The sequence below is a fragment of the Rhinopithecus roxellana genome, chromosome 3, assembly GCF_007565055.1.
Source record: "Rhinopithecus roxellana isolate Shanxi Qingling chromosome 3, ASM756505v1, whole genome shotgun sequence".
NCBI lineage: Eukaryota > Metazoa > Chordata > Mammalia > Primates > Cercopithecidae > Rhinopithecus > Rhinopithecus roxellana.
The window spans coordinates 126,871,329-126,886,332 of NC_044551.1; positions in this window are offsets into that span (position 1 = coordinate 126,871,329).

The following is a 15,004-nucleotide window of genomic DNA, read 5'->3' on the forward strand; positions in this document are numbered from 1 at the left end:
ATTTCTAAAATATTTAAAAGAATATGTAATGTTTGTAATATTTAAAGATATTTATGGAAAAGGTATAATAACCAAAAAAGGGTACTTAGAAGCCACAAAGGAAATAAAAAGCATACTCCACTAATAAAAAATAACTTTCCTATGGCAAGTATCCCTATAAACAAATTCTAATGAAATATACTATGCCAGGGTAAGTATTTGTTCCACACAAAATTAAGTTTTACTCTTTCTGATGCATATAAACCACAAAGCCTAATAAGCTAATCATAGAGCCTAACAGAAAAATGGACAGTAGAAAATGGCAATAATTCATAAAAGAAATATTGCAAAAGGTCAGTAAGCATAAAATATTTCTCAACCTCACTGATAGGAGGATGCAAATTAAATGATTCAAGAAGAAATTACAATATAATTTGGGTAGTAGTAAATAATCTCTTGATATTTATTAAAAACAACACATCTATTCTTTGAGCTTGCAAACACACATTTGAAAATCATAAAAATATGTGTTCAAGCATTTTCATTTCAGCACTGTTGCTTGTGGCAAAATACTGTAGTGGACAGAATCCCTGAATATCCTCCTCTGTCCCTCTTTTTCTGTCTGTCTCTCTCTGTTTCTTTCCTCTCTCTCTCTCTCTGTCTCTGTCTCTCTCTCTCATACACACACACACACACACACTTGAATAAATCATACTTATAGAATACTATGTAGCTATTAAAACAAATGTGCTAATCATCAAGTTGACCTGGATGGTTGTCAGGGACACAGAGTACACATTAAAAAGCAAATTGCAGAGGTCTTGTTTTATTGTGAAAAAAAATTTAAGTGCAGCAAGAGAAAAAATTCAAAATGCATATATGCTAATATATGTTTGTACATACTTATGAGCAGACACAAATATGTGGAGGAAAACACATCAAGTTGTTAGCATGATTCCCTGAGATAGGGTATTTTTTATTTTTAATTTTTTTCCTGTGACTCATTGGTGTCTTTATGAAAGACTAATATGGACATTTGGAATTGATAAATTTTGTTATCATCTAGAAAGACATATCATATTTTGAAGAACTCTTTTCACAGCTGTTGAATCTTCTTGATGACAGTTTTACTTTATTTGGCACGCTTGATGCTACATCTACTCCACATTTTTATGACTAGGTTTTAATAAACATCTTTGAAGCACTTTCTTAATCTTTCTCAATTCTTGCTGGCTTGACCAAAAAGAGCACTTTTTTCTGGAAGTGTGAAATCAGACACTTACTTAAGGAGCTGTATTTTGGTGATAATTTCTTTTTGTCACACAAAAGTTGTGATGGTTAGAGATACCACATAAACACCTTGTCTTTCAATTTAAAGAAAAGCATAATTAGAACCAATGGCATTTTACCAGTTTGAAAAAGGTGTGTTCTGTTTGTTATCTATATCTATTTAACCATAAATTAGATCCATGCCACTTGTGGGTTTTCAAAGATTTTCATTCATTCTTTGGGCAGCTAAAATCTAGGACGGTGTTAAGTTTCTTCATTTTGTCAATTATACATAAAAAATTAGAAATAATAGCAACAAAAAATTAGAAACTACATGAATCTGCATTTCTTGGATTAAATAGTTTAATAACAAAGAATTTCTTAATATTTGTATACTAAAAACTAGTGATGATGTTATGTGTTTCAGTATCCTTTCTCTTATTTGAACATCGGTTTCTGAAAGGAGCCTATATAATATAAATGGTATGTAGTAAATGAGGCACTGTCTTGGATTGGACTGCTATAACAAATTACCATAGACCATTGACTAAACCACAAACATATATTTCTCACAGTTCTGGAAGTTGGAAAGCCAAGATGAGGGTGCCAGTATGGCTAGCTTCCAGTGAGGGTCCTCTTGCACTTTGCAGACAGCCAGCTTCTTGGCTCCTCACCTGGCAGAAAGAAGGTGATCAAGCTCTCTGGCCTCTTCTTACAAGGGTATTAATTACCTTCTGAAGGCTCCACCTCCAAACAGCATCACATTGCTGACTCGGGAGATATAGACATCAGTTCATAACAGGTACCCTTAACTGTTTCTTGTAGCTTGCATTCTAATTATGATCATCATCATTACCTCAATGTTAGATGACAGGAAGCAACTTTTCCTTGGTTGAAGAATTTATCAACAATTCGGAAGTTACTAAAAAATATTATTTTACTTGCAATTTGATCGCTTTCAAAAGGGATAATGTTTAGATCACAGTCTTCAGAATTATTAACATGTATGTCTTTTTTAGAGAGTTGATTTTAATGATCTATCATCATTAATAGATTTTAAATAAATAGGGAATCCTTTCCCCATTTCTTGTTTTTGTCAGGTTTGTCAAAGATCAGATGGCTGTAGATGTGTGGTATTATTTCTGAGGGCTCTGTTCTGTTCCATTGGTCTCTATCTCTGTTTTGGTACCAGTATCATGCTCTTTTGGTTACTGTAGTCTTGTAGTATAGTTTGAGGTCAGGTAACATGATGCCTCCAGTGTTGTTCTTTTGGCTTAGGATTGTCTTGGCAATGCGAGGTCTTTTTTGGTTCCATATGAACTTTAAAGCAGTTTTTTCCAATTGTGTGAAGAAAGTCATTGGTAGCTTAATGGGGATGACATTGAATCTATAAATTACCTTGGGCAGTATGGCCATTTTCACAATATTGATTCTTCCTATCCATGAGCATGGTATGTTCTTCCATTTGTTTGTGTCCTCTTTCATTTCGCTGAGCAGTGGTTTGTAGTTCTCCTTGAAGAGGTCCTTTTATTGGCTAGCCATAAGTAGAAAGCTGAAACTGGATCCTTTCCTTACTCCTTATACGAAAATTAATTCAAGATAGATTAGAGACTTAAATGTTAGACTTAAAACCATAAAAACCCTAGAAGAAAACCTAGGTAATACCATTCAGGACATTGGCATGGGGAAGGACTTCATGTCTAAAACACCAAAAGTAATGTTAACAAAAGCCAAAATTGACAAATGGGATCTAATTAAAGTAAAGAGCTTCTGCACAGCAAAAGAAACTACCATCAGAGTGAACAGGCAACATATAGAATGGGAGAAAATTTTTGCAATCTACTCATCTGACGAAGGACTAATATCTAATACCTATAAAGAACCCAATCAAATTTACAAGATAAAAAAATCCCATCAAAAAGTGGGCAAAGGATATGAACAGACACTTCTCAAAAGAAGACATTCATACAGCCAACAGACACATGAAAAAATGCTCATCATCACTGGCCATCAGAGAAATGCAAATCAAAACCACAATGAGATACCATCTCACACCAGTTAGAATGGCAATCATTAAAAAATCAGGAAACAACAGGTGCCAGAGAGGATGTGGAGAAATAGGAACACTTTTACACTGTTGGTGGGATTGTAAACTAGTTCAACCATTGTGGAAAACAGTGTGGTGATTCCTCAAGGATCTAGAACTAGAAATACCATATGACCCAGTCATCCCATTACTGGGTATACACCCAAAGGATTATAAATCATGCTGCTATAAAGACACACGCACACGTATGTTTATTGCAGCACTATTCACAATAGCAAAGACTTGGAATCAACCCAAATGTCCATCAGTGACAGACTGGATTAAGAAAATGTGGCACATATACACCATGGAATACTATGCAGCCATAAAAAAGGATGTGTTCGTGTCCTTTGTAGGGACATGGATGCAGCTGGAAACCATCATTCTCAGCAAACTATCGCAAGAACAGAAAACCAAATACCGCATGTTCTCACTCATGAGTGGGAATTGAACCATGAGATCACTTGGACACAGGAAGGGGAGCATCACACACTGAGTCCTATTGTGGGGAGGGGGGTAGGGAGGGATAGCATTAGGAGATATACCTAATGTAAATGATGAGTTAATGGGTGCAGCACACCACCATGGCACATGTACACATATGTAACAAACCTGCATATGTACAAACCTACACATTGTGCACATGTACCCTAGCACTTAAAGCATAATAAAAAAGAGAAAAAAATAGATTTTAAATAAATATATATGGATTTACTTATTTCGAGTCATCGATAAACTTGCAAGACTGTTTCTTAGTATAGTAACAAAATAAAGCCAAGCAGTACAGTAAATGCACATTGGGTGATATTTCACTAACTAAACAAACCTTAGTTACTACTTGTATTGCTTAGGTTTAAACACAGGAACATTACAAATGGTTTAAAACTCATAATGATTCAAAATCTTTAAGGAAAAAAATGCACAAACCTTCCATTATCTTCCTTGTCATTTTTTAATGTTTTTCTCTTCTTATGTTTTTTTTAATGTTTTTCTCTTCTTATGTTTTTCTACTGTTGGGTAAGGTGGGCAATGTGTATTCTGACATATAGACTATAGTGATAAAGAAAAAAATTGCTGTTAAGAAAAACAGTGAAAAAACAACAAAAAGAAAAAAAAGCATCATTTTTGTTAATTTGTAGTATAAGTTGAATTAAATGTGCTACCCAGTAGCATACAAAATCAATTTTCAAAAATTGAGTACTACGAATATAAAGGGAAAATAGTTCCTACCAATTAGGACTTTATATTCAAAGACAATATCTTTCAGCATACTGATCTCATATTACAAAGAACATAAAGGAGTTATTTAAAGAAAAAAGAAATAAAAGTATTCCTTCACAAAGGAAAAATTTATTTGTAATTTAAAAACAAATTAAACAACTGCTTTAAAATATGCTCTTTGTTCGATCTCAAGCCTTTTTAATCCAAAAAGGGTTTTGAAATCAGGTGAATACAAATATTTATATAGAATATATAAACAATGCAGATGTTAAACCGTAGGACAATAAAAGTTTAAAGAGTTAGAGAGACAGGAAATAAACATGATAATAAACACATTACTAGAATATTCATCTTAAAGATACCTACATCATTGTTCATGAAACTGACCTTCTCAGTTCTTTCTTTTTTTAACTTTCATTTTAGGTTCGGGGTACACACGAAGTTTTGTTATATAAGAAAACTCATGTCACAGGAGTTTCTTATACAGATTATTTATCACCCAGGTAATAAGTCTAGTGCCCCACAGTTATTTTTTCTACTCCTCTCCCTCCTCCCACCCTTCACCCTCAAGTAGACCTGTGTCTGTTGTCCGCTTCCTTGTGTTCATGAGTGTTCATCATTTAGCTCCCACTTATAGGTGAGAACATGTGGCATTTGGTCTTCTGTTCTTGTGTTAGTTTGCTAAGGATAACAGCCTCCAGCTCCATCCATGTTCTCGCAAAAGGCATGATCTTATTCTTTTTTATGACTGCATAGTATTCCACGGCATATATGTCCCACGTTTTCTTTATCCAACCTGTCATTGATGAGTATTTAGGTTGATTCTATGTCTTTGCTATTGTGAATAGTGCTGCAATTAACATAAGTGTGCATGTGTCTTTATGGTAAAATGATTTATATTCCTCTAGTATATACTCAGTAATACGATTGATGGATTGAATGGTAGTTTTGTTTTTAGCTCTTTGAGGAATTGCCACACTGCTTTCCAAAATGATTGAACTAATTTACACCGCCACAACAGTGTATAAGTGTTCCATTTTCTCCAAAAACTCGTGATCATCTGTTATGTTTTGACTTTTATTGATGATAGCCATTCTGATTGATGTGAGATAGTGTCTCACTGTTGAACTTTTTACTTCTACTAAGTATCTAATATCTACTAAATATCTACTAAATATTCTACTAAATATCTGAGGGATTATTTTAGGTCTCCAAATCATGTCTGTTATTCTTTCAGCTGCCAATAATAGCAGCTAACTTCCTATGCTTCATTTTAATAACTAGATAATTGGCCTCTTGGAATAATATTTAACTGCTCCATTTTAAGATCCATTGTGAAGTCATTTCCAGTCATTTCGAAAGTATAAACATTTTCTCACTTGTAAACTTCTTCAAAGCTTGGGCAAGAAGACCAAGTATATCAAAGTTCTTGTTTCTTCCCATCTCTGACTTCAAAAATATATATAAAAAAAGATGGTAATTAATATTCAGTATGACTTGGGTGATATTTAACCTCTGAATCAGTTTAGCTTCATTAGTTTAAGTTTGTAATAATACAGTAAGCATAAAGGTTTCAGATCTTAACCCAATAATCTTTAGTGACATTACACTTCATAGTCTCGCTTCAGCTCATGTAATCATCTCGTGTGAATTTCTTGTATTTGTTTTCAAAATATTATTTGGCAACCCAAGGTTCCTGCTTAAATAACCTATTTTCTATTTAGTGCACACCATGGAAAAATTGTCTTTAAAGACAAAAGGCCAAAAACGACACACAAAACAGTAACAAGTTTAAAAATAATTATACAATACTCATACCCTAGAAAGATAAGCTCACCTGATTCAAAGATTCCACATGGTCTTTGGTTTTACAAAATAATTATTACTACTCTTCACTTGTCTGTAGCTCTGAGGGCAAGACCCCATCTGGCAATTGTTCCAGTACAAAAGGGGAATGGTAGCAGGTTAGGGGATGGGATAGATGTCACCAAAATCAGAGAAATCAGCAGATCCCAGAATGTGTGAGTAAGTCCAAAAAGCTTGGAAGGAGATGTTCACCAAACCAAGTGAGTTAGAAACAGATGTAGAAACTGAGCTACAGTGCCAGAAATCCAGGAAATCAGAGGATGAGAGTAATTGCAAGCAGGTTCAGAGAGAAAACAGAGGTTTTTGGTGTAAAATGGCATGTGGTTTGCAGCCCATGATCCAGCTGGGCTCAACTTTTCACAAACACATCTGTGAAGGCACAGGAAGATCACAAAAGTCAGAACACTGTAAACCAGAACTGATAATTAACCTATTGCAAGTATCTATGAGAAATTTTCATAAACTAGAAAGTAAAAGAACTGAGTTGAAAATTGTGATAGGTATTTCAACCTTACTTTACTTAATTAGGTGTAGGTAAAACTTTCTCTTTCCTGCTATTTCTCTGGTCCAAAAATAAATCTGCATCAATCAGAAAACTAGGCAAATATCTTTTTACTCTAGGGAGGCTATATTTTGAAATTCATCTTCCTGCCCCTCAACCCATGATTATTACTACCATGACTTACTACCATGACAACCCCTTTTTGTACATATGTTTGGAGATTACAGAAAACAATGTTATAATGTGTACGTGGGGTGAGGGGTGGTGAGGAGTTGTCTAGTGATGTACAACATTCTAAAAGGTATGATCTGAGTGCTGCAAAATTAGGCAAAACTAGGTATCAGAGGGCCCTATGTCTGATCAGTAGCACGTCACTGACTATTTGTTAGTGAATATTGGGCTAAGAGTTATGTACGTCAGCATGTTTTTTGGTTGTACATGTGGGAGATAAGCGTCCGTATGCAAGTACATAGAGCCAAGGGCAATGGCACCCAATCAATGAAATTTGGGATATGCAAGATAAGTATATGGTGAAAACAATATTTTTTTCAGTAAGGCATTGACTGGAGTTACTCAAGTCACCTCAATGAGGCAAGGTCCCATATAAGTTTTGCAACTATTCACAGCTTTCTAATACCCACTAAGAATGAGATATTTGAGGCAAAGGACCCGCTGTATTACTTTCCCTAGGCCACTGTTGGTATTTTGAGAATGTGAATGAGGCAACAGTCCTACGTTTTTATTTTAAATTTTCTGATTGCCACAAAAAGTAGTAGCTAATTAAGTATTTTACTTTTATTTGAAATAATGGTCAATGTAGGGGTGAGATTTTGGAAGCAGAGTGGACAAGTATAAGCATAGATTCAGCTTGTCTTCTTCATGAATAATATCATTGATCTCACTGTGTGGTTTAAAGGTGAACATGAAAACAATCTTTTTCCAGATATTTATTATTTTCTTTTTTTTTTTTTGTCTTTTTTGCTATGTTTAAGGTCTACGATAATGTTTTGATATACATAAATAGTAAAACGATACCTATGGAAGCAAATTAATATATCCATAACTTCATACAGTAATTTTTTTTTTGGTTCGGAGTCAGAGCACCTGAAATCTATATTCTCTTAGCAAATTTCCATTTATACAAAGCAATTATTGTTGACTGTATCCTCATGCTGTGCATTAGATTTCTAGATTTACTCACACTATATAACTGCAACTCTACCTTTTGACTTACCTCTCCCCTTTCCCTTCACCCTGGTAAACACAGGTCTACTATTTTCCGCATACTTAACTGTTTTGTTATATTTTTAGATTTACATATATAAGTGAGATGATGCAATATTTAAAGCAATTTTAACAAGAAGATTTCAGAACTGTGCTTGTTAACAGCAGTCTCAATAGATTAACTTTCAGGCTTGATCTGAATGTATATGATTTAAGATATTTGCTAAAATACCAAACACACCTAAACTTTCTCTTGATATTTCATAGGCATTGCTTGTAAAAGAAGCATTTGTGAGGATCACAGGGCTCTGCATAAAGTAACTTTTTTTTTCTTGTCCCTGAAGGTTTTATGCCCAAGTATCTTTCTGTTGCAAAAATCATTGATTTGGGTTTTGCCACTTACTTAATCTTGGTCCTCAAATCCAGTTGCCCAATCACCTTGCTGATTTTACCTTATAGCATCTGCCTGACTTTTGTTATCTTAGTTGAACTTTTTGAGTAAAACTTTGGGCCCGTTTACTAGCCTCCTTCCTATTTTATCAGCTCTATTTATATCATCTGCCCTGTGGCTGCACAAGTCCTAACATGATCTTTATCTCTCTCAATTAAAATGAGATTATCACTTGTATTGACAAATTTAGTTGGTTATTGTGATTATATGTTGGCAAAAGCCCAAAGACAAAACAAATTAGTAAATAATCATGCTGTTTGCAGCTTTCATTTCATATACCTTACTTGATTTCCACATGGAGAAATCTGATGTCTATGGAAGGCCAGAAGTTAAGATAGTACTGAGTTCTCTTTTAGAGATGATAAGAATGTAAACAGATATAATTAAAAGATTACAAAATTTTTTCATAAGTGTAAGCAGACATAAGTGTAATCGGGGTCATAATACTGCCAGATAAATTCAAAGCTAGTTTATTTGGGAATGCTTAAGGTACTTTTATTTTTAAGTAAGAAAACATTTATTGCTGTATATTCTGAAAAAAGTGTTGTGCATTTGTTCTCTGCATATTGAGAGGATTTTCAGCGGAAGTGTTGCTGCTTTTGTGTGAGTTGAAATCTTCACACTTAAATCTTTGCATCTGGAGAAGTTTAGATTTAGAAGATCTGTCTTTCAACTGCTCTCCAACCAACCTCATTGCACATTGTATATCATTCTTTTGTGTCTTTTCTCTCTTCAATAGTGCACATGGCTCAGGTAAAGAATAGATATAAAAATATATAAATACACTCTGGAAGTTTCTTGATTCTTCAAACCGTCTTAAAATAGAATTTGTAAGCCTAAATTCACACTGAGTCTCAAAGTTTGTATATGGTTAATTTACTGTTCTATCTGTCTTGATGCTGAACTGATGTTTTTGTTTGTTTAACAGTGAGTGATCTTTCTAATCCCATTAAGTGGGAACAAAGTTTACAAATGTAAATCCATTTTACTTTGATTTAGTACTTTTGCAAGACCAGACTTCACAAATCAAGGACTGAACTTTGACAGCAAGAGTAGTTTCAAAAGGTGTTTCTTCCTCTCACCTTCGAGAGAAAAGGAGTAAGACCTTTCTAGGGATTTCTTTTTTTTTTTTTTTTCCCTCCAAAGATAAACACTGGTAGTATGGGAGGTTGAGGGGATTGGACTTGGCAGAGCTCTTTTGTTCAGAAGTAAATGTTGAGCCTACACTGAGATCCTGCAGATGGAATACAATCTGTGAGATTATTCCTGTTGTTTTTCTACTACTAAGTCAATTATGATTATTTGAAGGGAAAAATTAACAGGCACTCTCTGTTGGGCATTGAGGATAAAACTTTGGACTCTGTGTCAGAAGAAATGGAACAAGCCATAATCATAATCAAGCCATAATAAACAAGCCTCACTTTTCATATGTATAAAATAATAGCAATAGTGGTTACTATTTATTGAGCAGATGGAATTTCTACTTCTAATTTTCACAATAGCCCACTTGAGTTTCTGGAATAATTTATTTAGTCAAATTTACATGAAAATGCCTGCCATACTATATACTATTGTTCTGAAAATCAAATGGGGCAATTCATGTAAAACTATCTGAAAATTAAAGTTAAATTCTCAGTAGGGATGATTCTTGGCTATCTTTCTTGAAATCATTTTTATAGCTATTTTGCATAATTCAGTTGCTCTCAGAGGGAAAAGAAGTTGTATACAGATTCTACATTTTGATAAGCAACGTCAAAATAAGAACATAGAGATAAATACTTTTTCCCTTAAGTAATAAACAACTTGAAAAAGTCGGTGTAATACTTTGACAGATATTATTAACAGGAAATTGTTGAATTAGTATACTTAAAGTCTAGGGAGAAAAATTTTACATTTTTCTCAGGAATTCTAATAAATATGTCAATACAAGAATAAATGTGAATCTAAAATTAACCTAGTTAATATGACCAATAAAGAGTAATAATGGGTGGGAGATAAGTGTTTTTCTAAAATATGCTTATACTTTTATTTCAAATGCACCAAAATTATAATTCTTCTTTTTATATTTTTGAAACAATGTTAAAAATTATATAGCAAACATGAGAGTGAGAGAGAGAGCTAAGCAAGTAGGAATAAACTTTAGTCCTCAATCTCAGGCATGCAAAAATATATATTTTTAAATATTTTTCTACAACTTCATTTTTGATGCTGAGACTCCACACTATCCATCTGGTAAAAAATTAAATTGTCATCATTACTGGTGTCCTTCCTATCTTGACCCCTTGGTTCTTTTCCAGTGCTAAGGCATTGAGGGATGTTCATTGGTATAACTATCTAATCATCCATTCCTCTGTTTGCACAACCTCTTCAGGTCTCTGTTGCTTCTATGCCAGGTGATACGATTTGGCTGTGTCCTTACCTAAATCTCGTCTTGAATTGTAGCTCCTATAATTCCCATGTGTCGTAGGAGGAAACTGGTTGGAAGTAATTGAATCATGGGGGTGGGGCTATCCCATTCTGTTCCCATGGTAGTAAGTCTCATGAGATCTGAGGGTTTTATAAATGGGAGTTCCCCTGCACACGTTCTCTTGCCTCCTACCATGTAAGATGTGACTTTGCTCCTCATTCATCTTCTGCCATGATAGTGAGGCCTCCCCAGCCATGTGGGACTGTGAGTCAATTAAACCTCTTTCCTTTTTAAATTACCCAGTCTCAAGTATGTCTTTATTAGCAGCATGAGAACAGACTAATACACCAGGTTTTGATGAAAGAATGTTTTCCTATGTAATCTCATTCACATCAGGAATCTTGCTGCTTTCTTGGTTACACTGCCAGAAAACACAGATCTTTTTCTTACCTCCTTCACAAGCTCAGGGGATCTCTATTCTTGAGTGAGAGTCTCCCATCATCCATGGTATGATATTGTGAATAGACAGTCTTCAGCTCTACGACTCTTGCAATCTCCAGATTGATAAAAATGTATTTTTTGTGTTAATGAGATGAATGGTGACTGACCCCTAAATAGCCTCAGAATGGGGGTCACCAGAAAGACCAAGGCATGATTATAGGGTTGGGACTTTCAGCCCCATCTCCCAACTTTCAGAGAGGTGAGAGGGGCCAAAGGTTGAGGTGATCGACAATGGCCAATGATCTAATCCATATAGTCATGTAATAAAGCCTCCACAAAAAAATAAAAGGACTGGGTTTGGGGAGCTTCTGGATAGCTGAACAAGTAGAAGTTCCTGAAAGGTGGCACCCAAAGAGGGCATGGAAGCTTCATGCCCCTTCCCACATGTTTTACCCTATCCATGTCTTTATCTGGCTCTTCATGTGTGTTCTTTGTAATACCCTTTGTGATAAAAAAGGAAACACAAGTAAGTGTTTTCCTGACTTCTGTGAGCTGCTCTAGTAAATTAATCAAACTGGGAAAGGGATCATAGAAACCTTAATTTATAGCCAATTAGTCAGAAGCAAAGATAACAACCTGGGACTTGCAATTGGGGTCTGAGGTGGGTGCAGTCTTGTGACACTGATCTCTTAAACTGTGGGATCTGCTGCTACCTCCAGGTAGATACCGTCAGAATCAAATTAAATTAGAGGACACCCAGTTTGCTGGAGAATCCGATGTCATAAGTGTGTTGTGGTATGTGAGAGTAGAAAAAATGCAAGCTTTTTTTTTCCTTTTTTTTTTATATGGACGCTCCTGTCCTTGTGTATGTCAAACACATATTGTCTTAATCTGTAAGTCTTCTTTTGCATGCTTTAAACTTCCTTAAGACTTACATGTTTATAAAACAAAAGCCAGAAATATTTGCAGTTTATTTCTGATTTCTGCCTCTGCTTCTATCCTTAGAACTGTTCAAACTGACAATTTTCTTAAAATGGATCAAAGGAGAGAGAAAAAATGAATAATTTAGCATAATATGTATAATTTTAGTATGTGTAATTTAGTATCTCACTGTAGTAGAATGAATAATCACTCCCAAAGACGTTCAAGTTCTAATCACTAGAACCTGTGACTGTCGCCTTACACGGAAAAAGATATTTTGAAGATGTGAGTAAATTAAGAATCTTGAGATTAAGAGATTATCCAGTTGGGTCTTCTAAGATCCTTGTAACAGGGACCAGGAGAAGATAGAGTCAGAACAGTAGTAGGTGATAAGTTGATAGTAGCAGATATTGGAGTGGAGTGCTTTGACAATGGACCACAAGTCAAGGAATACTCTTATAGAAGCTAAAAGGGAAAGAAACTGATGCTGCCTCCAGGTCCTGAAGATCCCCAGTGAAACTGATTTTTGACTGCTGACCTCCAGAACCATAAGAAAACAAATTTGTGATGTTTTAAATCTCTGTATCTGTGGTGATTTGTTACAGCAATAGGAAACTACTAAAGTCAGAATCCCCTCACTTAAATGCTAAAAGTTCTCGAAACTCAATGCTTGATAATAAATTCTTTTCTTACATATTTTCTCTTAACTGGAAGAATTAAGATATTCTTAAATACTTTTCTCTTCCATGTGGTACATTAAGTTATTTATCTAAAGATTCCATATTTTAGTGTTAACAAACCTTGTTTTTCTTTGCAAAAATTACTATATGTCTTCAAAAAGCATTTAAAACAAGGACAAATTTGGTCCCCATCCATGAAGTGCTCTGATAGTTTTAAATAGGTTTGATCTTGACAGTTCCATATTTATTCATTAACTGAGAAAGAATTACAAATATTTATTGTTAACCCACTACATTTTAGGTCTTTTATCTAGTTCCTATGGGCATAATGATAAATAGAAAGAAATAATCAAAACTACAAATTATTAGTGCAATAATAGAAAAATATGAAGAAAGCTCTGATGTTGCAGGGCAGAATCTTATGTGAACCAATGAACCAGTCCTAAGGTATTTACATTGTCCAAAATTGAGTGTAATCTCCTGAATTTACTTAGTTTGACCAATGGGGTATATGCAAGCATAATTCAAGCGGAGACTTGATGCACACTTGCTCGTTGGAGCTTGTTGTTTAGGAACTCTTACTCTTGAGATCCAGACACCATGTGAAGAAGTGAAAGCTAGTCATGTGGAGAAACCCAAATAGAGAGTGAAAGAGTTTCCATACTATTAAGACATAGCGCTTGGGTAAACACATAGACAAAAGACTGTCTCTACAATATCTATTAGCATGACTTCTGATCCTGCTAAAGAGCTAAACATGGAGGAAGCTGTCTTGAATGCTGCAGCTCCAGCAACCATCTGACCACAAGCAAGAGCAGCAAAGAATGGTGCAGCTTAGCCCCTGCCAACCTACACAATTGTGAGCAAATAAAATGGTGGATGTTTTAACCCATTAAGTTTTTGAACTGTTTGCTATGCAACAATAGATAACTGAAATAGAAATTAGTATCTGAAAGTAGGATACTACTGTAATATAACCAAATACAGGGGTAGTGGCTTTGGGACCAGGCAGTAAGGAGATTGTTGAAGGAAGCTTGAAGTGCAGGAAGATTGCTATTAAAAGGTGGAGGGGATTGGAGTTGTATATTGGTAGAACAATTGGGAGGCTATCACTTGCAGTAAATTGAAAGTGACTATCAATCTGTAGTCTAGAAAAGGTAATTTTCAAGAAGAATATTGCAGATATAAATAGTCTTTTTAAAGTCTTTCTAAAGAGAAGTGAACTAAAGAGGGAAATGTTCAGTTTTTGAACATAATTTAAAGGAATTTTTTACAAATGAGAGCTTGTTGGGTTGAAAAGCAAAACTGTTTTTCATTCCCAGGCTTTCCAGTTGGTAAAAGGTTTTCAAGGTAAAAACAGGTCTCAGTGCATGTATGAAGCACAAGGTAATGACAGTAAACCACAACTTCAGAATAGTAAAAAGTCAAGGAAGGGTACAGCTATAAGACCTCTTTCAGAGAACTGAGAAATATTTAAGATGGTGCTTTATAAACTTCTCAGCCATACAAAAGACTTATAGGATATTAAGTGTATGTGTTTTATATTCATAATTTGATACTCAGGAAACCCACAAAGCTTTGAAAGGAATTATATTAGTTTACACTAAAAGGAACGAAGACATTTAAAGCAAAAAAAAAAAAAAAAAAGATTTCTAAATCCTACAGGCCAAACACAGTCTTAGAAAACTATTCACATGCAAATGCAGGATATTATAATAGAAAATAAAGACTCCAGAGGGTGGAACAAAGAGCTGCAAAAACAAACAAACAAACAAACAAAGAAAACCACTCTCAGAGAGTAACACTGAGTTCTAACGAACTCACTATTTTTGCCCCGTGAACAATAAAGAGGGCTAGATTTCAGAATTTCAACATTAGTGACTGTTATGTGCCTCTCACCACCCCATCGATCATTTTTAAAGATGATATTCCATTGTGGTTCATCTGTCCCTATCTC